This window comes from Streptopelia decaocto, assembly GCF_964273445.1.
Source record: "Streptopelia decaocto genome assembly, chromosome: Z".
Taxonomy (NCBI): domain Eukaryota; kingdom Metazoa; phylum Chordata; class Aves; order Columbiformes; family Columbidae; genus Streptopelia; species Streptopelia decaocto.
The window spans coordinates 14,091,464-14,119,288 of NC_138657.1; positions in this window are offsets into that span (position 1 = coordinate 14,091,464).

Genomic DNA, 27,825 nt, shown 5'->3' on the forward strand with positions numbered 1-27,825 from the left:
TATACTTGGTCTTGAACTAAGTTTTCATGTGCATTTAGCCCAAAACAACTAAAGGGCTATATCTTAAAAAATACAAAGCAGGAACATCCGTTTATGACCAATTAATATAAAAAAGAGTAGTTATCATAATTCTCTTTGCAAAGTATAACAAAAATTCTCCACTATGAATTGCATGCTCTCCTAGCAGAAGTTGGACTCATGGTTTCTGTGAAAGGTAGGCAAGCTTCTACAAAAAGAATGAAGTTCTAGGCAAAAGTTAAACCTGTTTTTTCCTTGGTTGGGCAAATTAAATGTCTGATCTGTACTGTAGTAGTTGAACGATTGAAGCCTTATGGGATTTTGAATAAGGTCTTTGGTTTCCAAATGGCATAATCTTTCAAGAACACAGTGTCCAACATGTTTTACCTTTCAGGTTATTTATCTCAATATGATCAACAAACATTATTTTTCTATATTTTGAAATCTGTATATCTGCCAGTATATTTTCTGCTGAAGAGAGTTTATTCTAATATTGGTAACTCCCACATCAGTATCCTAACACCAATATGTTGTATGAAATATTGGAGTTTTACAGCAGCATCATACAGTAGACTGAAAAAAAATCCCAGCATTTTTAAATAAGCTAAATTCAGTTTCTAGTTGTATTTTACTGATACAAATTGAGGGCTAATGGTGACCATCAAAACCCAAGACTCTTCTTAGTACCTTTTGGACTTTCCCATTCTTGTCGAAAGCAATACCTGAATTGCTGGGAAGAATTTAGGTGGTGGTGATAGGAGTTAGAGGTGGAAAAGTATGAATGGTAGAATCTTTTCTTCTAGTTCTGTGGTCAGAGATCTCATTTCTGAAAGAGTTTGAGAATACAGATATAGAAAGGAAAGAAAGATATAAATTATTTAGAAGCTGGAACCAAAAGCTAGAATTTAGGGAAAAACACAATATGGATGTTTGTAACTGTAGATAGTATTAACCACTGAATACTTTACCTAAAGCTATAAGCCAGGCAGAAGTTAGGGACTCTGTTTCTGGTCCTGAGTGTGAGCTTCTGTGTCTAAACAGACGTTAGCCTTTAAAAATCAGGATTTTTTTTTTTAAATTTTTTTTAAATTTAACTTTGAAAGGCATGAGGCCTTCAGAAAATCAGTTGCTATCTTAGTCTCTGAAGAACCACAAGAACTGTGTCTGCTGCATCATCTGCTAATTGTACATCTATTTTTCTGTTCTCTTAAATTTTCTGTGAGGGGAGGGGGGAAATTGTTTTCTTCAAGTAAAGACATTCTAAAAGAAAAATATGGTCTGGTATCTTATATCAGATAATGGTGTTCATTTTTATTTGCCATTACTTGCTTGACTTCTCTGTAGACATTACCAAAATTATTTTTAATTACATGTGGTAGGAGAATTGCTAAATTGTGAGGGACCAAAGATGTAGTGGAGCAATACTCACAAATATTTGTCAGTTTTGCAAGCAGGCCCATGTTAGAAGACATTGGGAGCTCAACATTTCCTTCAATTCACTGAGAAACAGGTTATTGCATAAAGACAGTGCTTGAAAGAGGTGGCATTAGAGAGAGTCTAGTACAAAAGCAGATTTTGTTGTATCTCTACTGAGTTGAATTGAAAAACCAGGGTGACAGTTCCTGTAGCATTTTCTAAAGAACTTGAAAAGAAAGAAACGCTGCAGTTAAACATCAATTCATCAAAAGGAAAACTAAGGAAAAAAAATCTGTGGGGTTTCCCAGTATATTCTTACTGCATTTTAGCTGTTCTGTTCTGTGGCAGACACTCAAAAGATGCCTATGCCATGTGGCACAGCACATGCTGAGGCTTCAGAGCAAGCTCCTAATGAGCCAATGAATGTCTGTGGCAGAGAACATCACCATCGGTCTCAGAAGCAGTACAGTCACATTAGCTCAGGCAGAGTTTAAGTCATCCACTTTTTAACCAAACTGATTAATTTGCAGAGAATACTGCCTCAGTGCTGCTCTGCTCTTGGTCCGTGTAGAAACACCTGGAGCATCTTTTCAAAACAGCATATACAGACTTGAATTTTAAGAATTGATTGAGAAGGGGACCAAGGCAAAAGTATAGAGTCCAAGAATCAGCAGCCACCATGTGACATAGCAACTCTGCTACACAGTGTTACTTACCAGTGAGACTGATTACAAGAGTTTACAGTGTTCTACGTTGAGCTCCAGGAGCTCCTCCATGTTGCACTCCAAAAGGGTATTGGCTCCAGGCTTCACAGTCCTCCATGTCTTTTTCTTAGTCACGTTCTTCCTGCAAAGTGAGGTTGTCTTTAGTGCTTTCGTGTGTTTCAAGACTGTAAATTCAGAGTGCAAACTACCACACAATGACTTAATGTTGACAAGCCCTTAGATTTTTGTAAAATAATTGTCTATCACACCAGATATTTTAGGTAGGATTTAAAAGCTTAAAAAAAAAAAAAAAAAGAAAAAAATACTTCAAAGAGAAGAGAGCAGAAGTTTATTTTTAACTTTTCTGAGATGTGACAACAATTTTAAGTATTATAGAAGGACATTTTTTTAATAAATATTTTTATCTGTCAATGTCAGAGGTTGCAGGCATACAAGTATATAGCTGTCTTGTAAATCCGTTTGACCACTACAAAAAAGGTCCTCTACTTGAATGGCACTTGTTATTTGATTCCTGTTTTCTTCCAACATAGAAGCCAGCAAGAATTGTGTATGCCCTGTCTTTTTTGGATTGAAGGTCTGTGCACTGGACTTGTACTAGCCTCTTTCAATAAGTACAAATAGAACAAGAATCTGCAACAAGGTCATTCTGCTAACTGTATATCTTTTGATATGATACTTATGGTAAAATCCCATTCTAGTTCATACAATCCTAATGAGATTGTATAGTAGATGCTCAGTTCTTGGAAAAATAAGGTGGGTTCATGTCAAGTGCCATACTTCAGTACTTTACCAGTACTTTTATTTTGTTGAGCAGTTGAAAGAACAAGAGCTTTGTTTCTTAGTAGCTGCATGTAGTTCAATGAAGAAGCAGCATTAGTTCAGAATGTCATCTGTTCTTCAATACCACATCTACAGGACATTCTGGAAACAGAATAGCTGAACAGGTCTGCATTGACAAATATACCCACCAGATGTTTGCAGTCCTCTGCCCGCACAGAGATATACTGACAGTGATACTAGAGCCTTTTGCTGTGGGAAAAGTGATTTAACTGCAAGCTTGTACGATTCTTAAATACAGGATGAAATATCACTTTTCATCATTTTCATCACAGCAATAAGAAAATAATAGAGCTAAAAATGTAGGAGCTAGACAATATACTCTCTGGCTGGATGAGATTTTGATATTGTAGAAACTGCTTCTTTGTTAATTTGGAGAACACCCATGTAAAGTTATGATATTTGTGTAGAGGTGGACATTGAGTTTTTGAGAAAAATACCTACATTACAGCAATACTGTTACCTTAGGAATTTAAAATGTATTCAAGGAAATATGGGGCTTGCTGCAATGATCATGAAAAGGTAAACCCAAACTCATATGCCAGTATAAAACTCCCAAGTCACTAACTTGAGACTTGCAAAAAATGGTTACTGTAAGAAGTTACTGTGTTTTATTTGAAAGGATACAGCACTTCTGGGACATGTTAATAGCTATTTTTTTCTCCTGGAAAAAATATCTCTGTTCTCCAAGTGTTCTAATTCTGAAATCTTTTTTATTAACTGGTGCTATTTTCTGATCAAGTCATACCTTTAAAATGAGAAAACTTGCACTTTGAAATTGAAATATTCAAACTATTTTTGCCACCACATATGAGATTTTTTTTGTTAAGTTTAGAAAAGGATATTTATGTTCACTGATACTGGTTTTGGATGGCACTAGATCTAATTTCAACAATTTCTCTTTGCTTTTTCTGTAATTGATCAAAACAAAACATCTTCTGGTTGATATTTTTTTTGTTTTAACTTAAAAGATTCTGCGCAGTCAAGGGATAACCAAGCCATTTCAATTGCTGCACATTCATTTTTTTTAATGCATACTTGTCATCACAGAGTTCCTTTGTCTTCTTGCTTGTTTGCCAAGAAACCAGTAATTTATAACCATGAGTTTGAATTAGCATGCTACCTTATAGTTTGCTTTCCCTTCAAAACAATCAGACAGCAATATACTTTGACACACACATACACACAGTTACAGCATGAATGGAAACACTGAGCACAACCAGCTCATGGGTACGTGGATGAGCACTTGACCAACAAGTTTGCAAACCATGGGTCCTCTGCCTGCCTCACAGGAGCTCAGCTGAGTACAGGATTTCTTTTAAAATACGAGAATGAGGAAATTCCATGAAGAAAATACCAATGAAATTGTAATTAAGGAAGCAAGCAATACTACTTGACAAACCAACCTCTAACAAAGCTTTTGACAGAAATCTCTGTTCTTTGTGCCTGACAGATAAACTGAATGAAGTAATATCAGTCTGTACTGGCTGATGGAGATTGCACAAGATGGGAGGGAAAGGTTGGGGGGCCAAATCCTCCATCTGAAAATGTTTTGAAAAATTAGATTGTATCTGTGATGTCATCCATTCAAAAAAAAAAGTCCCAAGCCATCAACCCAAAACCCCCAAATCACAAGTTCTGGCATATAAGAAAGTTATACTGATGAGCACTGGAGAAGCTAATATCTAGCAGGACTGACTTACCACTATTTGAAAAGGGATCCATCACAGCAAAAGCATAGAAATCACTCAAACACTTCTTTTACTTCAGTTCTGTGACTTTGGGAAAAGGTTCACAGGAATTCCTCAGCAACAATCATTTAAATTGACTCCAAGAGTCCTAGGGTTGTACAGCTTTTATCTTACAACATAGGAGAGAACACGTACAGCTTTTATCTTACAACATGGGAGAGAACCCTGTACATTTTGCTATTTTGCTTTGCTACTTTTTTCAGGTTGATGAAATGTATAAAAAAATCTGTAGCATTATAAAAATAATTTTAAAAGAAGGACTATGTTAAAAATACTGTTTAAGGATAGAAAGGATGATTGCCTTCATTTTTAAATAATATAAATGTTTTTTGTAAACTCTTTCAGGATGGCTTTTCATTATAAGAGAGTAGAAGCTGAGAGAAATAAGAATTAATAATAGTCGAATCAGTAGAAGCAGTGGAAGTTTTGTCAAAGAATCATAGAAACATAGAATGGTTTTGGTTGGAAGGAACCTTAAAGATCATATAGTTCCAAGCCTCGCACTCTGGGCAGGTACAGCTTCTTCTAGACCAGCCTGCTCTGAGCATTGTCCAGTCTAGCCTTGAACAATTCCAGGGACAGGGCATCCACAGCTTCTCTGGGCAGCCTGTTCCAGTGCCTCACCAGCCTCATGGTAAAGAATTTCTTCCATATGTCCAATCTAAATCTCCCCTCTTTCAGTTTAAAGCCATTGCCACCTGTTCTATCACTACATACCCTTGCGAAAAGTGCCTCTCCAGCTTTCCTATAGGCCCCCTTTACGTACTGTGACGTTGCCATAAGGCGTCAGAATGTCAGAGTGAAATGGCATATTATAAAAGAAGGTACCTGCAAAAGGGGCAAATCTGGAAGTTGTCAAAGTTTTCCATGTGACCTTCCTTTTGAATTTGTTACATGCAGTGTTATACACAGGAGGCCCTAGATGGTTAAGAAGCAAAGCAGCACAGCAATACTTTGCGTTTAGTCATGCTTATTTCCCTGACACAAGCAAATTCAAAATTCTTCTGTGCAAGATTTTAAGAGCAGAGGCTTGGGAAACATATTGGACTCTGTTGTGTCTACACATCATCAATGTTATTACATTAGTTACAGCCACAAAAATGCTTGCTGCAGATGGTGATGTTTGAACCAGAATTAATCCTCTCAATTTTGCAATATTGGTAGCTAAAGAAATCATAATTTTACCACTAGTCTGAAAATTCTATGCGTCTGCTTGTTGTATTCCAAAGCACAATGGATGTGAATCAGCATGACAGTCTTCAGTAAATCATATTTTACAGGCTATATTTTAACAATCTTAAAAGATCACTTATCCCTTGAATAAACCCAAATACAGTAAGAAGCTGCCCAAAAGGTAGAAATCATAGAGCTTCACTGTTTCTTGTGGTTCTGCATGAGTGTTTCAGGATATGAATGGACATTGGTATCTTTACTGTGGTACAGTGCTGAGGTCTAGTCTGAGTCTGAGGATATCAAGGGAAAAAGTGAGGTCATGGCTCCATCTCCACCTGCAAAACTGACCACAACAGAGATGGAGTTAATCCTTTCTAGAGGAAGGTGCAAAAGCTGTGTTCATATACATGTAAAGAGGAGGAACTCTGGCTCAGCCTGAATTTCAGCTGTTATACAATAGGCAATTGTTATATGACACAACAGCTTTTCAGTCCATCAAACCCCAAACCCCAAAACCTGCTCTTGCTTATCATTTTCAGAAATGCTCTTACGTGTTATTTAATACATAAGGGGTATTTAATTTCTTTACATCTTTTATTTCTACTTATGCCAGTGTGAAATACTATACCTCTGTTTTCAAAAGGGCAGTACCTCAAATCGCAAACCTCTTGACTGTGAAAAGCTCACTTTTGCACAGTATTTTTCTAAAAGAGAAGCTTTCATCCCGTACATATAACACTATGATGAAAAAATGCTAATTAATAGTTGAGGATAAAAAATTAAATTGCAGTACTTATAGATGGAGTTTGGATAGAATCTCAAGATTTTTGGCATCATTCTACTTTTGGCTTGATATAAGGAGCCTAAGTGCCAGAGGGAGTTTTCTGCAGAACTTTAAGCAGATATTGTCCAGTTTTGATTTCATTTCATTAAAGGTCATGTTCACAGGTGTAATGTAATGAATTCAGTCTAACATCCCTCTGAAGAGGGGGAGGATTGTTTTACACATACATACTGTGACACAAAGGAATTAATCATGACAGTCAAGGTAGCACATGAGGCCTGGATTAGTTAAAAAATTTCTCTGCTCTTCGGTATCATAAAGTAGGACTTGAATTTACAAGTTCATTACTTCCTTCTGTGGTCTGACAATACAAACATGTTTGTGAATGAAAGACTGATTTGTAGAATACAGAGAGCAATATATGATAAGTCACACATAATAGTTTCAAAATTAGGAAACCACTTGTCTCTGAGCTGTGTACTGGTGCACTGAGTTTCCGTGTTGTTATATAAATTTACTCGCATTCAGACTTGGAACCCTGATACTGTTCAGTTTTCCAGCTGAGTGCTCCATTTACATATTCTGCAGATAAGTAGCCACAAACTGATAACAACATTAAGTTTTCACAAGACATCAATATCCAAATAAAACCAGACAGACATATTCAAGTCAATACAAGAAGACTTTCTGAAACATAGGTAACATATATGCACGTGCACAGGGCCACAGTCCTGACTTCAGTAGAGTTTTGAGCCCAGAGCCTAGATACAAGAAAAAGCAGAAATCAAGATAAGAAAGTAAAAAGTAGATGTATGCAGTTCAGCACTTTTGACTTCACTAAGAACTCATACAAGGGCAGCTCACCTCTAAGGTTTTACCTGGAAATGTAGACAACTTACTGTTTATGAAAGCACTTTTTCAAAATTAGTATATCATGTTATTTCACTCCGTCTTTTGTCACCTGCTTAGGTGAACTTTTAGCAGTCTTTGCCTAACATTCCTTGTCTTCTTCTCTATCTAAAATAATTAAAGGTTGAATTGCTATCAAGTATTGTTATTTTGGAAGTACCTATGGATACAGATATATCAACGTTATGTAGATGTTGAGTTTTTACTGTCAGATGTAGGTTAAGTAGTGGTCCAGCTGAATAACAGTACGGTAGAAATTAATTCAGACTCTAAGCATTTCGTAGCAGCCTCAGGAGAGCAGTCTGAGCCAGGCGTTTTGCCACTCTCAGATGTTTATATCCCATTAAAACTGTCTTAAAGGATCTGATCACCATAAACATTTTCAGCTTCCCAGAAATAATAGACTTAACCAAAGCAAGGATAGAAACCCTACATAAAATTACTGAAAAGTGCTAGGAAAAAAATTCAGTCATCATTAACTCCACAACCCCAATGACATCAAGGCCATGGATCTACATAACTCTTACTGGTTCAGTGTGCATCCCTTTTAATGCATGAAGACACATTAGTCTTCATTTTTGAAGCATGGCTTTTCATAGACCAATGTCTGTATGTAAGGATGCTAAAATCCCTGCTCTTGCTACAGCAATTTGTGATTTTGGATCTCTGCCAAGCACAGATAATTAATTCTTACTTCTGCCTCCTGACAAGAATTGCTTAATACAGTAGCACGTCTTAAAACTGTGGTTCATTTTAGAGATTCCAGTTTTAACACTTCAGTACACCTGTTAATGTAAAACATGGATTAAGAACTATAGGCATAGAACACCTCTAGAAAATGTTTACTCTAATAGGTTTTTGAATACACTAAATGACACTTCTGCTTTGTCACTAATGAATAATTAATTAATGATTAAGTGTAATACAAGAGATTCTCTAGAGAAAAAAACATCCTCTAATGGAAGAACATTTATGTGCCACTTTCTAAGGTGATCATGTGATACTGAATATACTCAATTATGTTTAAAAGTATTTTCCCCTCTCTTTCACTTCAAAGCATAGAAAAGACTCATGACTCTCAAGACTATGAGAACTAGCCCTGAATCTTGCAATATAAGTTTTTGTTCAAGCCTGTGGCTTCAGTTGACTGTTCATATGAAGAGTCACATAATGCTGTCTTATTAGATACATCTTTTTGTGTGTTAGCTACTCAAAATACACTACTGCAAATTAATTATACTACCATAATCCCTCAGCCATATCCCTAGAGAGTAGGCATATAAAAGTGCTATCTTTCTTTTGCAGATGAGAAAGTGGAGATGTTAATTTCTGCTTTTCTCCTCAAGCTGCAAATTGTGGTAGTGCATATATCAGAGTCCATGGGCTAATTGTACTTTTGATCCATTCTGATTGCCTGAGGGATATTTCGAGATCAATACCAGTTAACTTGTGTGGCCTGACCTACCTTCATTAGCTGCACGTCTTTTCTTCCAGGAACAAATGATGCAATAAACAAATGCAAAATCCTCTTAAAGCACAAAAATATTTGTCTATAACAAAAGAACCTGAGAGAGGAAGTGTCCAAAAAAATGAAATTGACTATGTAAATATCTAAACTTATCCAATATATTATGTTTTCCCATATGATAGCTCCAGTAGAGACAGCGTTCCTTCCACTACGTGCATCATTGTGAAGCTGTTGAGTCGCTTTGCTTTCCCATTGACAGTTTTCCTTCAATTCAAAGGCTCAGTGAAATGATAATTATGTTCACACACATTCTTATCAGCCAAATCAGACTGCTATTTTTAGATAAAGGATGACAGCTTCACAACTGTTAACAGGGATACCCATACAAGATTTTGTTTTGTGAGTTTCTTCACCTAGAGGTTGTGCTAGGTGAGCTGGGGTAGGGTTAATTTTCACATGAAACTGACAGTGTCTTGGGGCTTGGCTAGAGTTAGGTTTTGCAGGAAGCTGGGAGGAGACGCAGCCAGGACCACTGACCTAAGCTAGCCAAGACGGTATTTAATACCATATGACCGTCATGCTCAGTATAAAGCTGTCAAGCCAGCCAGGGGAAGACCTTTCACTGTTTGGGGATAGCGTGGTCCAGGATGATCTTTGTTCCCCAGGATCTGCAGGGTGGCACAGTTGTGTTCAGGTGTGAAGTGCGATCCAAGTCTCCATTGCTCTAGGACAGGGGTTCAGCATGAGCATATTGGAGCATGAGCTGCAGTCCAGAATTCGCAGTTTCTGGATTGCTGCTCGGGGGATTGCTGGTCAGGAAGGAGCAGTATGGACATCATCTTTTCCTGGTTGGTGAGCAATTGCATTGTGTACCCCTCCCTTGTATACATTGTTTCATTACTTTTATTGTTATTGTTTAGATTTTCCATTTTACTGTTCTGTTAAAATGTTTTTATCTCAACCCACAAGTTTGCCTTTTGTTTTTCTATTTGTCCTCCCCATCCCACCGGAGGCCAGGGAGGGGTAAGTGAGCAGAATGAGGTTCTAGTTGCCATCTCCACTTAAACTATAACAGGCATTCAGCTGCCTGATTAAAGGTATTGTCTGTGTTTGAGCTGGTAATATAAAGAAATGAGGCATATTTTCAATAAAGAACATATTTTCCTTTTTTTTTTAAAAAAAAAATGCAAACAAAACCAAGACCAAGCCAAACAGAAAAACAAAACAAAACAAAACATAAAAAAAAAACTAAAACAAAACAAAAAGACAAACGAAAACCAAACCACAAGCGACAAAACTTGATCTGCTTATCAAATACAGAGGAACCTGAAAACAAAGAAATAGACTTGCAAATAAGAAACTTTACATACAGTAGTTAATTAGAAATATAATAGTGCTATTGACATTGAGGAAGAGATTAGCATATAAACATTTCAGATATAATTTTTAATGCAAAGGGTAATTAAATTAGAACTTTCAAAGATATTGAGCTTTTATAGTTTTCTCAAGGCAAAAGCCCTAAACAAGCTCAACACTGAACACATTATCATTACCAGGTATTTTGTAACTACAACATGATTTTAAACAGATGCTTTCAAGTCTCCAGTTACTGCAGAACAGCATTGAGAATGATAGATCAGAATGCCATTTAGCAATGCAGAAGAAGGTTGCGGTTGTGGTAGAACTGCTTGCAGAATATGACTTGATATGGGACTTAAGGCAGAAGAATTAGTTGTGCCCTGTTCCTCCTGCTGAGACTCACCCTAGTTACTAGGACTAACAGAGATTTATGACTGATTACCACTTGAGACAAACATATAGGCCAATACAACTGCCAGTTGTTAGTCCTGTAGCAAACACTCTATGAAAAATATTTTCAGTTTGTACAAGAGTAGCAAAGAAGGACATCACTAAGCAATGCTCAGATACAATTGCTTATCAATGGCCTTGCATTGAAGACAATGCTTTAACAGATGAGACACCTGTCACAATGCCTTTGTATGCATACAGACCTGAAAGCTAGTGCAGGCATATTTAAATTGTGGTTTAGAACACTTTTACATTTTTCTAAGAGATTTTTTTTTTTAGCTCTTCTATTATCCAGTCTGTACCTAGCTATGCATACGTTTTGGTATTTTGTAGGAACGTTTGCAGTTTGCAGTTCATAAATGCATGTTTGTAGACAGCAGTACTAGACACTCAATTATGGACTAGCACAGCAGTGTTAAACAGTTCTAGATTCATCCATCCATTTTAAATTCATGACAGCTACTCAAACTCAAGATTTGTCATTATTGAAATGCATACATCTTAGACATTCAAATCTATACATGTACTTCTGTGTTTTAGAAAGCTGTTTCCTACATTATGAAGAGCAGAAACTTTTGTTTAAAAGGATAAATTCAAAGAAATGACAGATTATGTAACTCTGCTTCACTCCCTGTTTCAAAAAAGTAATTTTCTTTCATGAGGATCAACTATCTACCTTCATCTGGTTAAGAAAGGAATAATCTGTAAAATTAAATATTTTTATTTTTAAGACACAAATGTTTACCCCGTTTACTGTAGGAAACCTCTTACTTGAAGCAACTGAATGATGCTCTTTTTTTTGTTTGTTTTCTTTTTCCCTGAAAGTTTAGGTTAGGCATGTCTTCAAAACCTCAGTGAGGTTTTGTGCAAACCAGTGTGCAAACCTTAACACTTCTATTCCTTTACAATTGTTATTCTTATTACTGTGGATAAAAATAATTCATCTACAGACAAGTTATTCCTGTAGTTCATAGTCAAGAAACTTGCTCAAGGCATGAGAAGATGATCAGAGGGCTGGAGCACCTCTCCTGTGAGGACAGACTGAGAGAGTTGGGGTTGGGGTTGTTCAGTGTGGAGAAGACAAGACTCGGGGGCACCTTATAGCAGCCTTTCAGTACTTAAAACAGCCCTACAAGAAAGCTGGAGAAGGATGTTTTACAAGGGCATGTAGTTATAGGACAAGGGGTAATGGCTTTAAACTGAAAGAAGGTAAGTATAGATTACATAGGAGGAAGAAATTCTTCACCGTGAGGGTCGTGAGGCACTGCTTAAATTTATTGATTATGCTGATAAATGCAAGTTAGTCTGTCACCTACGCTACTTACAGCAAAGCCAGTTTTTCCCACTACCTGCCAAGCGATTGGCAGGGGGATCACTGGAAAGTGTGTCCTCTTGGAATATCTGAGTACTGACAGGGGCCTGTGCTCAGGGGAATCCTTCTGCATTCTTGTTCTACTGTTCCTCAGTCCCTTACTCATCAGAGAAAGTTTAGGTATTTTATGTGCAAGGATTCATTTTTCTGAATTGCATCAGGTCCTAAGCTCCAGGTATCAGCCAGAAATATTCTCACCGATTGTCAATGGTTTCCCTTAAATGGAAATAGAATCATGCATATAGATTTGCCATCAGAAACCTACTGAAATAAAACTGTTTTCATCAGTCTCCTCCCTGTCAAATATATAACTCTGAGAATGGCAAAAGCTATGGTTTGTGTTATTCACAGTTTTATGAGCATTGTATGTTAACCAGTTTCAGAAGAAGCACAGTGGTTTTTTTATTCCACTCACATATTTCACCCTAATGTCTGAATATTAAAGAAAAAGGTTCCACACTATGTTTTTTCATCATTTAATTTAGAAGGTAGATTAAATGATTAATAGAAATGTACATTACATTTCCCCTCTCAAATTAGCTGAATAAGTATATATTAATTTAGAAGTTTAAGTTATGATGTATTTACTTTATCCTGTAGAAGGATGAAAGTCCTTGAATGCTCTGTGCAGAAGCCTTACAAGAATGACACACCATTTTAATATTCCAGCAAATCTTAGGAATTATTTGTAACAAAAGACAAAATATTTAATAGGCATATGGTAAAACAATTTAGATTTTTTTTCACAAACATAAATCCACAAGATTAATAGTATTTTTGCTAGTCAAGTATCTTATTCATTAAAATGGATTACAATGTGTTTCTTTTCAAATGAAGATTAGAAACTATCCTTACATACTTCTCTAAACAACATTTTAAAAAAGTGGGAAGGTAAGATCATTAAGGAAAAATAATTCATAAGTGAATACAGTTAAAGAATCCTGTATCAACTTTATCAGCCTAAAGGAGTGGAATTATTTTCCCAGGAGGTTTCAGAGTCTTAATTTCTGACTATCTGTCTGAGAACTAGTTACAGCTTTTGGTAAAATTGTACACTTACTTCCACGATCTTCTGTCCGATGTTCTAGTTAAGACAAAGATACCTACCTGCCTGTTCAGTAGGGCTCGCATGGGACCAATGCCCTCTTGAAAGCCTCTGATTTAAAAAAAAAAAAGCTCACCCAATTACTCACTTGCCCAAATGGATTTTCTCTTGGAACATCTAACAGAATCTAAGAGAAATGCCTGTCATTGTTGAGTTGGTCAATTGCACCACATCCAGTCACAAATTAAATAGAACATTTGTGACATGTTGAAACTTAAACGTGTCATCCAGAGAAAGTAACATTTAGAGTCCCAGTCCAACAAAACAGTTCAGCACTCACTTGAGAGCAGCCTTTATTTGCCTGTGAGGACAGACATTTCTTTTGTTTTTAAAGCACATATTTTTTTCTGAAATGTTTTTCTTGTCTGGAGCAATAAGCACTAGTTCCTTGGAAGAAGAAGTTCTGTGGTCCTTTTCACCTGGTTAAACCCTTGTACTCTTAAATTTAAAGATGAAGTTTTAGAAGTAGAACATGTAAAAGTTGTGCAAGAAGGTGCAGTGACAAATTATGAGTTTACTTAGGTATTGTGGAAGACATAATCACAAAAGCATTTCCTAGGTCAATTTCCATTTAATCAATTCAAAAGGCAGTGTAGCTGTTACCAATTCAAGATTGTTTCTTGCCAGCATAAAATAGAAACACTGGGCTTGTCCCCTCTTGTGTATTAGCAGATGCCAAATTGTTTGCTCCGCAGTTGCACATATACAGGATTACATGTTGCCTTTATTCAGAGGGACAAACAAAAGATAAAGCTCTTTTTACATTTTCCAATTTCATGCATCAAAACAGTTTCAATGGAGCTCAAACTGCATTGTGTAATCCAACCAGGAATCTAAAGAGCTGAACATTGAAAAGAAAACTCTCTCTAGATATTTTTTTTAGAATTCTCAAGTAAAAATTCCTTAAGGAGAGTATGATGGCAGTAGCTTCAAGTAATTTGTGTCAATTTCAAATAGAACTGTGTAGAAGAATACTCCATTCAACCTGTACTGTTTGTAAGTTTATCCTCTTCTGGTACTTACACAAGTCATCTGTCTATGTGTTTCTAGATTTTTCTTGCATGTTCTGTACAAATATTAGCATATATTTATGTAATGGAAAGACAAAGAATAAACTAGCCAGTGGAGGGTTTTCCTTCAAACACCAGTCTAGGAAGTAAAGTAGATCATGAGAAGAAAACTATTATACCCATAGTAAGAGCCGATTGTTACCCAAGCAATAATGCTGGCATATGCCATCAGCAACAATTCAGTTCCCTCAACCACAACATTTCTGAAAGCCATTCAAACCCTAGGATAAAGGGATGTTGTCTTCTGCTCCATTCTGAAACCATGAACCTGAGAACAGCCAGATGTGCCAAACCTGAGATACAGGTTCTTTGAAAGACAAGCAAGGCCAAGAGTGTCTGCCAGGATCTTTGACAGGTACTCCTTAGTGGTCTATACCAATTGTATTTGGTCATTAATATCACATTCTCACACAGGATAAGACACATAACCACAATGTTCTGCCACTTCAACCTCCAAAGCAAAGCTTTTTATTTGATTGGAAAAACGCATTTGATTGAGACAGAAAGGCTCGGAAAGCCAGCAGTGGATCAGATCTGTTGTTCTTCCCTTCAGACACATGTTTTGAAAATCTCCAAGAAACTAAGTGGCAGGGTGGCAGGTGATTTATTGCAGGCAAATGCTCTGATGCAGCAGTACCTCTGTGACACTTGCTGCTCCTTCAGAGTGGCAAGGCTGGGCTGAGGAGGCTGTCATTACTCTGAGACTCAAACAGGAAACTGTCATGATGGAAGAAAACATCTTTTACAGTAGAACCATACTATAAAAATCCAACAGTAAGGGCATTACCAGTCCAGGTGTTGACACTGGTCTTCATGGGAGACAGTTATGAAGTCATTTAGAGTTGTGCCATGAGGACCAAGCCTGTCTTCTTTTCTAAGTTTTCTTTGGTTCACCTTTGCAGAAGACTCTTCAAAGTTGAGTGTGCAAACACACTGGACACTGAAATGTCAGCCTGAACAGCTTCCCTGTCCTGAGAAGCTGTCTTTGCACTGAAAATTAAAAAAACAAACTAGACATCAATGAGGTCAAATATGGGCAACACTTTACTGGTAAAAAAGCAGTGAAAGAGCTGAAGAATGTAAGGGCCATCTGCTGTCATGGAACAAAACCTGACCAGTGTTTTTGGCTGTTTTTTGGAATCAACCAAGTCACCCTGTAACTATTCAGACACTGCTGTGTCCCAGCGAAAACATACTGCTTGAAGAGACAGATATGGACTGTATATGGCCACACGCCTCTCTGCATTGCAGGCTATGAAATGCACACAAATAAAAATCGTTCTGTTTAACTTTCCTCCCCTCTACATACTCCTGTGTATCTGCACATTCTGGCTGGAGATTCTGTTCCTTGTTAGGAAAAACAGTGGCTGCACAGGAGACAGGCTTCTGGCTGCAGAAAAGCAGAGTACACACAATCAGATGCCACCTGCAGCTGAGGGGGAAGATTAAGCATGTTTGCATATGACCTAGGACATCTCAGCACCCTGAAGAGCCATGGCTGGCCAGGCACTTATAATACATCACTAGCTCCTCCATTCATCACTTCCAGATTTATTCTTACTAGTCAGTAGCAATGCAGGAGGGGTGGGCTGTTTGGGTCTGGTAGGAGAGAAAACCAGGAAACAGGTGCTCATTCAAGCTAAAGACTAAACGGATGGCACAGTCTCAGAATGAATTATGGACTTCTACGTAATTGTCCTCTGCACAAGATTCCTCTGCAGCATTGGAGCCCTTCTGTTTGGTAACTGCCCTTGTGCCACTGCAGTAGTCCGGTTAACTCGCTAACCCCTGAGGCCTGGGAAAGGCGGCTGGGCTAAAGAGTACAAGGCAGAAGTGCTACTTACAGGAGGCTCTGTGTGAAAGCAACTGTGTTGGAAAAGTCCCACTGTCCCATGTAAGGAGCTCAGGGGTACTCATACACAGGTACTGGAGGGTCTTGGAAGCACTAGCTGAAGCATAGATATCTGCCTATTCCCCAGTCTCTTGCTGAGACTTTCACAGTGTCTTTAGATGTAAAGGAGAAAGGTAGTGTGGGTTGTCATGAAACTGCATTTCACAAGCACTCCAAGCTGAGTGTTAATGCAATTTCAGACTACACAAACAAGCTGCCCCATGGGAAATTTACAAATATCCACTCTTGTCCACAGAAAGGTAGTAAAAGGCTCTTATAGGACTAGAGCCAAAATATCCCTCTGACTGCCCTCCTATTAGGCAGCCATTGAAATATAAATATTATTTTTAGAAGTGAGAAAGAGAGCAGCTAGTCTATTAGGAGAGGAAAACAAAAATGCTGTTTGGCCCAGTACGGCAACTCCAGTAAAAGCTCTTTGGAAGAAGACACAAAATAGGGAAAAAAAAGCCCAGAGGCATTTTCTCTACATACTGCTATATTTTGTTTTGAAATTACAGTGTACAGAAAACACAAATACACTGAAATCACATGTCTCGTTGTGGACATATGTCTCATTATGTGTGCTGAAAAGGCTGGAACTTAGTGCAAGAAAAAAAGGGGAGTGGAAATTTGAAAACAGTTGCATTAGATTATCTTGAGGGACTTACTTTTGCATTATTATTAATAAAGTCTTCTGGCATATTTATTTCTGGCTATCACAGAAAGCACATGAGGACTGGGATTATGAAACAATCTGCACTGTCTCTTTGCATTGAATGAGCTTGACTTCTTTTTATTTTGTAGTTATTCACTTTTTATCAGGTGAATTTGGACTATTCATTAGTACAAAACATGCTGGTGAAATAAAGATTTCTCATAGTCCTCTGATTGTATGTGTGTTTAAATTGATACACTTTATGCATTGATTTACTGACTTTTCCCACCTTTGCCAGCATTTTGACTTGTGTTAATTACATCCAGGTTCTGCTACCGATCCTCAGCAAAAATGAGGATCAAGAGAAGAAGTGTTCCTCATGTAAAGCCCTACAAGGTGAATTATGGTGGCAGGTTCTGGCAAAACTACGTCATTATCAGCAGAACTATGTTTTGGCAAGCACACTGCAGAATGACCAGCTATTCCAAAACAATGGGAAACAGACATCTATACTTCTAGTGGCCCACCTATCAGTCCCTTCTTGGGAGGCAAAATTTGTAGTAAAATCTTCCAGTAAAATCTGGTTTCTAGTTTTACAAGTGTTTCTTCACAACTCATGAAATTTACAAAACCAATATAACCAGACTTCCAGAACCTGTATACACCTCAAGACTTGAGAAATTAATCTATTTTATCCATTCAAATGATTTGTTAACTTTGAAACATAATTATAGTGATTTCTAATATTTATGTTAATTTCCCCTTTTTCCCCCTCTAATATCAGGATAACTGATTTCTTCTTACAATAGCTGCCAACTTCACTACTCACAAGGAAATAAAATGTCACACTTGCACATGGGTTCCCCACTGTTCTAGCTTTGGGAAACAGTTATCTATTTTGAAAATCAAAATTAGAGTCATTCCAAAAGAGAAAAATTTGAAGATAATTTTATAGTAATTTGATGAAAACTTCCACTAAAACCACATAATCTTAATTTCTTGCACTTCTCCATCAGGAGTGTCTGGTGACATGAGTCATATGTTAGAAGAATCACAATCTTGGCTGCAGAACTAAGGTCCAGTCCATGGTAGATTTTGTAAAAGGTTTCACTTCTTCAATTTTAAATGGCAAATGTCTAACCCTTTTCTTGGTGAACCAGTATACCAGAGGTTCTTCACACATTTTATGTTCTTCAGGATAGAGGCTCCAGTAGTAAAAATGAGTGATTTTCTTTTCCATTTTAAATTACTTTTTGTAATTTGACATTTGAGGGCCTGGAAATTTGGTGTACTGCTGCTGACCTGACTAGATTTAATCCTGATGAATAAGGATGTAAAAGCAGAATTAGTCTGCACACTAATGATGATAAAAAATCCAAAACAGTTAGTAGTATTTATCTAACGGAAAGTCCTAACTGTCAATGCAACAATACTTATTAGCCTTTCAGTTTGTGTTATGAATTGTTGTCATGTCATCTATTACAATGTATTTAATCATCTGCCCCGATCATTTTTTTCTTGTGAGAGTGTTAATAGATAATTAATCTCTTTCTATCTTGGTTGCTACTCCAACAGACCCAGTTCAGCCTTTATTTATCACTGAAACTGTGTCGAAAGCAGCTTATTTCTGGTACCATCCTAAAATCTAAAATTTCATTATATTTGTTCCGTGCAATATCAAGCCACATAATTCTGTGCTCAAGTGGACAGACTATCAACTGTGCTGATGTGAATTTTTTGATACTAGGCTTCGAAGAAGCTGTTAAATACACTTTTGCATTATAAGACTCTCCCCGGTGAGATCTTCAATTGTTGAGGGTAACTGGATGTATAGGAAACAAGTTTCAGTCAGTTTTGGGTCTGATCCTCTTTGAACATAAAAAGATTATATTTCTTAGATTCTGTTTCACTAGACTGACTTTTAAGTTGCTAATGGCCAAAATGCCAATATCTGCTAGTACAAATTCCCTAGTTTCTGAAGAACATAATTTCCTCGTTGAAATTACAGCTTATCCTTAAGCTTATTTTAATAATGAACACATAGCAATACAATCACACATATAGCTTGCTTCTGTTAGTTCTGACATTTGTTTAAAAAACACAAAACCTTTTGCTTTGTTTTTACCAATTTTAAGATTTTCCAAGGGAGTGAGGAGATTCTTGATCCTGACTGAGATACAAATAAAAAATATAATTTACTTAGTGTCATTTCATCTATAATTCTCACACAGCAACAAAAAAATTAAAATGTTTTACAGAAAGAGAGAAATTTACAGATTTGCTTTAGAATATATATTTACCATATTTTACATAAAAGAAACCCTAAACCTTACTAAAAGAAGTAGGATCAATAGCATAAATGCCCTAATTTCAAGGGACTCAACAAGTTATCCCCAAAATAGGCAATGAAAAATTAAATAATCTTTTTGAAGTTACAACAATAGTAGCAAAAATCAGCCAGAATGTACATTTTTCCTACATCTCTGTTAACTTTTAGGGAAACATGTTCTGCTGTACATTTCATTACTAACTTCTAACAATATTACAGTGTTATGAGGTTTACAGCATTAGATGGACTTTGCAGAAAGTAGCTAGGTATTATTTTGTTTTGTGGGCACACATTACCTACTTGGTACTCTCATTGGATAAATAAAATAAATAGGGTCTGTCAATGTACTTTTAAAGTTAGAAGACTTTTTCCTGAAAGATTAGCCTGAATGTGCATTATTTCGTACTTCAGTCAGCCACCTTTCAGATATGTAAATTATAAACATGATGCAGACTTCAGTCAGCAGAACACTCAGTAAAATTCTCAATATTTCTGAGATTTAAATATTTTTATGATTAAAGTAAGCATTTAAGTATTGGTAATATAGACTCAACAATTCCAGCCATATGATGAAAGATCTCGAGTTACATCCAAATTTCCTATTTGTTGATTTTTTTTACATCCCAGTAATTTGGCTGAATAAGCCGACATATGCGTTTGAATCAGACCACATTCATCTCTCCCTCTTGACTATAGCAATTCGAATTTTTGCATATTTTTAGCATGTAATTCACCAATTCATGTTACTTTTTCCTATTAACCATGCAGGAAACAATGCCAGAGAAAGTCACTGTGAGAGGTTAGATTGAATCTGCTTTGTGACAGAACAAATGTTACTAAACCACATTATTTCAAGAGTTAAAATCTGACAAAGAGCATCACAGAGGTGCCAAGAAGAACATGATACACTTCTCAACAATGCACAGGTCAGTCAAAAGTACTGCTGGTGCTATAAACTCCTTAGCTGAGCCTTACTTCAGCAAGAGCTGGAGGCAAACCTTTGGCTATCAGCTTGGCTGATGCCATCCATGTCTGCATGAGCTATAAATCCCTGAGAAGCACCCTCAGGTGGCACCTGGGAGATGCACAAATCCCCCAGCTCACTCTTAAGCAAGACAGATGCTGCAAGTGTCTGATAGGTGCCACAAGGAAACACATATGACACCAGAGCACTGGTTATTATAGGAATGGTCCTTCAAGGTGATAGCCTCTTACTCCTGCCACCAGCTTGGCCCTAGCTGGGCAGAACATCTCTCTGCAGAGCAACACTGGGCAGCTCAAAAATCCCTTTAGCTGAGTGTGCCAAAGTTTGATACAGTCAGCTGGTGGTGCAAATTTTTTTCTAACAAAATGAGCTTCAGGCTTCTTGTAACATCTCTAGGGAGACATGCAATGCGTGGTGAGTGATTTCATATCTGGAGTTGCTGTCTCTGCTCCTGGCATGCTGCAGTTTCAACACACAGGTGTGTGAAACTGATGGACTGGCATCTCTGCAACAGACCACCAGGTCCTGTGGCCTGCCAAGAGACGATTATTTCCCCTGGCTTTCTCAATTGGCTGGGATAGCAGAGCTGTATGCAAATAGTTGCAGAGCCCTGCTTGGACACATACAATTAGTAATTTCTGATGTGGCATTGTAAAGGACTTTTGACAAATAAACTGTATTTTTGCTGGAATACTCACAAATTCCACATGTTGAGCTCCAGCTACTCTGAGTGGTATGAGAAAGACTAGTAAATTTGCAGCTGTACAAGAGAGGCCAGCTCCAATTCTAATACACATAAGTTGGGAAAACACATTTATCTCCCATGTTTAGTAGGCAATCTGTCCAAAACATATTCCCAGTTTATCTAAACACTGTTGAGGCACTGTACTGCTTATATCGCATGTTAGCAACTACAATAAACCCAACTGTTGTTAAAATTATTCTTGCTGGCACTTGTACTGCTAGCATTTAATAGCTTGATTAGCGCTAAAACATACAAAACTTTTGCCAATGTTTTTACAATGAAAAAGAATTCACTCTGGGATATCCTGATACTATATATTGCTAGGCAATAGGTAAAAGTAAGTCTGTTTTGTTAGGTCAAAATTCAGAATGCTATAACTTCATTTTCTGTGTTATGAGGAAGATATAAGAGATACATATAAAGTATGTTGCTTTGCACAGGTTTTTAAATGTATTTTTATTTTTCCTGTAACATGCACATGGATGCAATAAGAAAGCTTCTGTTGCTTTAAAGAGTTATACATTTAATTTCAGATAAATTATTTATTTATATGCATAGGCACATTTTCATTTGCACTCATAATGACACAAAAATCACCTTCTATAAACAAATGCCAAAGGACCACACATTAGCAATAGGTCTGAGTAGAAATTACAATCTATCTTGTTAGAAAATGTACTTATATTTTATTTAGCCTGGAATGTAGCTATTTGACTTTTAAAAGCGACTCCTGGCGATGGTTTCACAGCTCTTAACTTTTTCTAGTAAAAATTACTTTGGATTGTGCAGATTTGTAATTAATTGGAAGCTATAGCAACCTGACACAAAATTCAGTAGCTTCAAATCTCAGTCAGGAAGTAATAATATCCAGTAGATTTTGCTACGTGCATTTATCTAGTTTATATTTTAAATTGTTACAGCAAAGTCTTACAATATTACACTTTTTCTCTACAGATTTTACAGTTACAGAGTTCCTACCTTTTTTTTCCTATCCCTCTAACTTTGTAATTTTCATTTTATTCCTCTTGCATGTTCAACAGACTAGGCCCCTGCCATCGCTCATGGCCTGGTTCCATACGGATAAACAAAACTGCCAAAAACATTTTCAAAACGACTGGTTTCAGCCTACTTTAACTAAATCTATTTAAGTAATGCAAAGTCCTCTTTACTGAATTTTATTTTCTGTGGACAGTTTAAATTTAGAAAAATTAGAAATGGAGGAATGGGATTCATTGTCAATTTGCTGACTGACATGGTCTAACCACATTTATGTCAGCAGCTTAATTCTGCTGCCGTGTTTGGTTTTGTCTGCCATTAGAATAAGGCTTTTCTACATGGAGATCCTCCAGAAAAGAGTGAAATTAATGCTTTATTTCACCTAAGGTTAATCCCACTGTAAGGCATTTATTGAATTCCTGTGTAGATGCTTTAATTTGGAAGTCACATGGCTTTAGTTCAGTAGAGCTGAAATCTCTTAGGGATTACACTATAGTAATGGTTGCTTTCCTTCTGAATGAGAGATTCCGTATGGAGCCTTAATAGTCTGTAACATGCATATTGCCTTCACTCCTTTGGCTAATTTGTTCTACCTCCTCAAACAAAGTAGTCATCAATGTATTACAAATTATACTTCAGTATCAACATTATTAGTGTGGTAACTGACTGCTTCTCATTTGGAGTAAGCATGTTAATAGCAAGTATCAGAGAAAAAAAATAAACAAGCCTGCTAAAGCAGTAATTGCGTGTGTGTCATGAAAGTGGGATATTTGTCTTCTCATAAGTACCATGGAGTTTGAATTGTCTGCTGGCTTGTGATAGCCTATGAAAGCTATAGAAAAGAAATGTGGGAAATAATCACCACCTGTTTCTCGTTATAGTTTTAAACAATAGCTTCTATCTGTATGCGGCAACCAGGTAAAATTGTATGCAGGGATTGTTCTGAACCACTGAAAAATAAAAGTTTATGAAATGGGGGAAAAAATAAAACAATGTATTTTTTTTATAGAACAGAGAGACATGGATCATATTTTATTGCTAAGAAAGATAACAGGAATAATCAGGTGAAATATTGCATCATATGCTAAAAACAAATGTTTTCTTTTTGTTATTTCTAGTGCCTGCTTTTGCATTTGGAACCTATGTAGTGTCTAGCTTTATTCCTTTTACAGGAGTTCAAACACATCTACAACCTATAATATAGCAAGGAAATCAAACATGATGGAAAGTGATTCCCATCATCATTGCCAACTTCTGTTTTCACAAGAGAAATTCAGGGAACTGTCAATTTCATCACAACTACTCCCTTAGCAAAATCTTGAGAAAATTCCTACATTTGTTCAAGGAAGGTAACCTTGCAGAATGTGTCCTGCTTGTGAACTTTAAGGCTTAGTTTTGACAGCTGAGGAAGGGTCTGAAATAGTGATCCTGACCCCACATTCTCACTTGTACATCCCATTGGAACCAACAAGTAGCCCTTGCCAGTGCAATCTGACCCATATGATATACTGTGTTGTCTGCATGGACCAGACTGGATTGTGTCAGACACTTGGTTAAAACCAGACCAACTGGAAATGTAAGCACCATCCCTAAGGCCCACTTGATACCATTTGTGCTAATCCATCTGAAACAACAACATCTGTTCACAGGAGCCACAAGTGCACCTAACACCTCAGAAAGGGATTTCAGCTAAGGAATGCTGTTGGGTTTGAAGTATTAGTTTTTTGCTACTCTGCACCAAGGTCTACACACTCACTCTCTGAGCAGTGCTGAGAATTTACTGTCTGGGGTAATACAAGGAAAATCTGTGACCCTTAAAGACATACAAGACCAGGTGTGGATTACTTTCTTTCTATGACCTGTTGCAAAGTGCTAATCTCAGTAAATGACTATGCCTTTCCTCTAGGTTTGTGTTAACCCAGTAGGTGAAAGCACCATACCAGAGACCATCAATTCAGATACTGATACTGAGTTCAACCTCTTCATGTGCTTCAGAAGCAAAGCAAGATTGCTGTTTCTTAAAGGTCTCCATGCAAACCACGTAGCATTTTGTTCAGAATGTGTACTAATTATGGAGAGCACTGTTTTCTGTATTTGGAGGAAATGGTATTTGCTATGCAAGGACCACATATGTTTTAGGCCTTCTTGGACAAATAATTATTTGCTATTTAATAACTGCATTCAGCTGCAGAGAGAGAAAAACTGAAAATACTGTAACCTGACTCTACAATATGTAAATCTATTTACCTGCAGGCTACAGAATGCTGTGTTTTTCTCTGCTACAAGCATAAAAGTCACTGAGCAACAGTTAACATACATATATTGTTTTTGTCTGTTGCAGAGGTACATATCTGCTGCTACAGCCACGGACTGCTATTAGTTTCTTTGTGACATGACCACATGGTCTCAAAAAAATTAACAAAAAAAACCCCCGGAAAACAGTAGGCAAAAGAGGACGTTGTTAGGTGTAATTATTTGTGCCTTTGAAGATACTGTTGATGGGAGTGAAACTCAAGTGAATTAAGAATGAACCACAACAGAAAGGAAAAATACAAGAACAGAATATATTGCCTAAAGGGACCATATAAGAATAGCAATACTTGAATTGTTCAAATGATGGGAATGTCTACAGGGTAAATCTAGACCAGGATCCTATTGTTCCAGGCAGTGTACAGACATATGGTAAATGCAAGCCTTTGTCCAAAAGAATTTGAAATTATATAGAAGAGAACAATACGGGTGGAAAAATACAGAACCTATTTTTCCTGTTAGAAATAACAAAGGTTGGGCCCAGCATAATCTATTGTGTGTGCAGTTTGCTGTGGGTTCTTTGTCAGAGTTAGGGGCTAAAACTAGATTCCCAGTCCTCTACTGCCTTGACTGGAAGACATTTCACACATTTTGCACTGCTAGCACTTTTCATGTAAATTCTTGAATTCCTCAGTTACTGCTTTTAAACACCGTTCTTTACTCAGATATTTATTTTATTGGCTCACTAATGAAAGGTTACATCAGGTGCTGTGCAGTGATGCACCAACAGTCCCACAAAAAAGACCTCCAGTTAAACATCTGAACATCCTCAGTCCAGCAACATATCTCTGCAATGCACACACACTTATACAGGGTTACATGAAATTAGATGTGTTTGCTGAAGATTTTAAAGGAAAGTTTAAAGGACTTAGTGATAGATTTCAATAAGACTGCCTTTCAGCCTGTTTACCGGATTCCCATCTTCTCTTGGTGTAAGTGATCTGCATCCCCACATTAAATCCATCTTTGCAGCAACAAACACCCACCAACTTGGTCACAGAAAAGCCAGAGTGAAATGACTGCATTTTCCAAACCTAAACCACCTCAGAAGAGCTCTAATTGTCAAGATACCCCCCTTACTATTAAGGGACTGCAGGGAGAGGTCAGCTCAGAAACCACATACAGCTCTTGCCAAAAGTGATGAAGGCACCAGAGTAGGAAGGCTGCTTTTCATTTCAGGTCAGCACAAGGCAGGATGGCAGCCTTACCTGCTCTGGCTGGTCAGTGGCTGGGGACTAGGCTATACTCTGGAAAATATGTCATTCACTTCCAGAAAAGGATAGGCAGGTATCTTTTTCTCCCAAGAAGGGCTCACTATTGCAGTTTATGAAGGTCTGGAGACTCTCACTCTTTAACCAAGAACCATTCTGGTGTAGGACATAATAGTAAGAGTCTGACCTGAGCACCAGAAGAGACTGCGATGAGTAGTACCAGGATTGCTCCCACAAAACAGAATTGATATTGGCTGCTGGAGGCAGTAGCAAAGAGTTGGTAGTAAGAAGAGTGCATGAAACTGCCTAAGGAGGAGTAAGTGATCTTTAAAGGAACTTGGACATCCTTAAGATCAGATTAGAAACAGTAGAGTGACACTGGAACAATTTACTGTGGAAAAAGAAGTCCCATGCAAGTATTTCTGAGCTTTTTATGTGTTGTTTTTTGTTTTGTTTTTTTTTTTTTCCTTCCTTTTGTTTTGTTGTTCTCATTCCAGTTTATTATTCGTTCAGCTCAGTTTGCTTCTGGTTCACTTAGTTTTGACATATGACTAAACAAAATTGCCAAGGGCACATAGATGATGGATGATACAACGATGGCAGACTTATTTTCATTCCAGTTCTAAATTCTTCTAGATGGGACATTTTTCTTTCCAAGTTCAATCTACTGCACGCATGAAAGTGGTGAAGTTTCTTACCTTTACTGTGGAGTGTTTGTTCTTCTTAACCTTTTGTATTGTTGAACTGAGCTTGGAGAGATGTTTGGGGAAAGGCAAGGTAACGGATTCAAATTGTACCTGGATTTTCAGGAACAGCTTTAGGATCAGATAATTCAGATTTATTTATTTTTTATTTTTTCCTGAAAGGGGAGGATAAAAAAAGACTTTCACTAGGAAATTCCAGATATAAGAAATCTGACCTATTTTTCACCACATAATTATTAATCTGTGACACAGATGCTAACAGCCATTTAGGAATGGATACTACTATGTGGAAAAGTCTAATTGGCATGCATACGAGGTCTGCAATGTCTAGACAAGCCCATGAATTGAAGTGGGCATGAACATAAAGAAATAAATGGGATGAATGTTTGATTTTTGGCTAGTGAATAGCATAGAGTACTTAGTACTTTTACTGCGTAGGGTGAATTATCAAAATAGTAATTTCTGGGTATTTTATCTGTTGTTTCTGTTGTTGTTTTTTCTTTTCCTTTGTTTTCCCCAAACTGCATATAAAGCAATGGTAACATAGTGGCAGAGGAAGATATAAATGCTATTTAGTGAGATTCAGACCTTCAACTTAAAAAAAACCCCAGAATTTTTATAATGGTCCTAATTTCTCTGTTTCCCAAGTACTTGGCAAATCAGTATCATGGTGCTGCAATTTCCAGAAATATGTAGGCTGAAAAAAGTTTTTGTTGAGCAGGAATAATAAGCTGTTTCAAGAGGGACTGGCACTTCTAGTGTCTTTTCACACAGTCCTCATTACTTCACACCAGCAGTTCCACTCTTCCAGGCTCCAAACTGAAAACCACAACCTTTTGGAAAATCTTTCGTATATGGTTTCTAAAGTAGCCCAAGCAATCAGTTCCTGTAGTGCTGCACAGTGTTGTCTCGATTAACTCCTTACAGATATTTCAAGATAATTGCATAAACAAAAAGGCAGAGATGAAAGATAGCCAGACAATCTAGTCTGATCTCAGTAGATCAACTCTAAATACCAGAGGTTAAGGTTAAAACATGCAATGCAGTACTGTGATAAAGGTATCCAAGATAGCTCAGAATGCATACTAAACATAATAGTTTGTATCCAAGAAGTGCAGATTTCTTACTACAAAGTGAAAACGTGCCTTGAACTCTAAAGAAGAAATATCGCTCTTTGTAAATATTTTCTTTCATGACCTTGACAACATGACTTCTTCTCACTTCTCTTGGACCTAATTGTTTTCTTACTGTAATTGTTTGAGGGAAATCCTTTGCCTAACTCTTCCAGGAGGTCTAGACTGGATCTTTCCCTGTAGTCTCCTAAAGCACATTTCATTCCAGAGCAGAAAGGAAAGGTGTCCTTCAAAGTTGATTTCTTGTCCCTGTATCTCTTTGGGTGTTTTAATGGGCATGTCTGATATAATGCAAAGGCCAATAAACATATTTTCTGTACCTTTTTTTCTTCACTCTAAAACCTCCCAGAGAAGTATAGAATATATTTACTACTATTTGTAGAATAAATTGTGCCAGCCACCTCTTCACTCAAGAAAAATTTAGTCCTT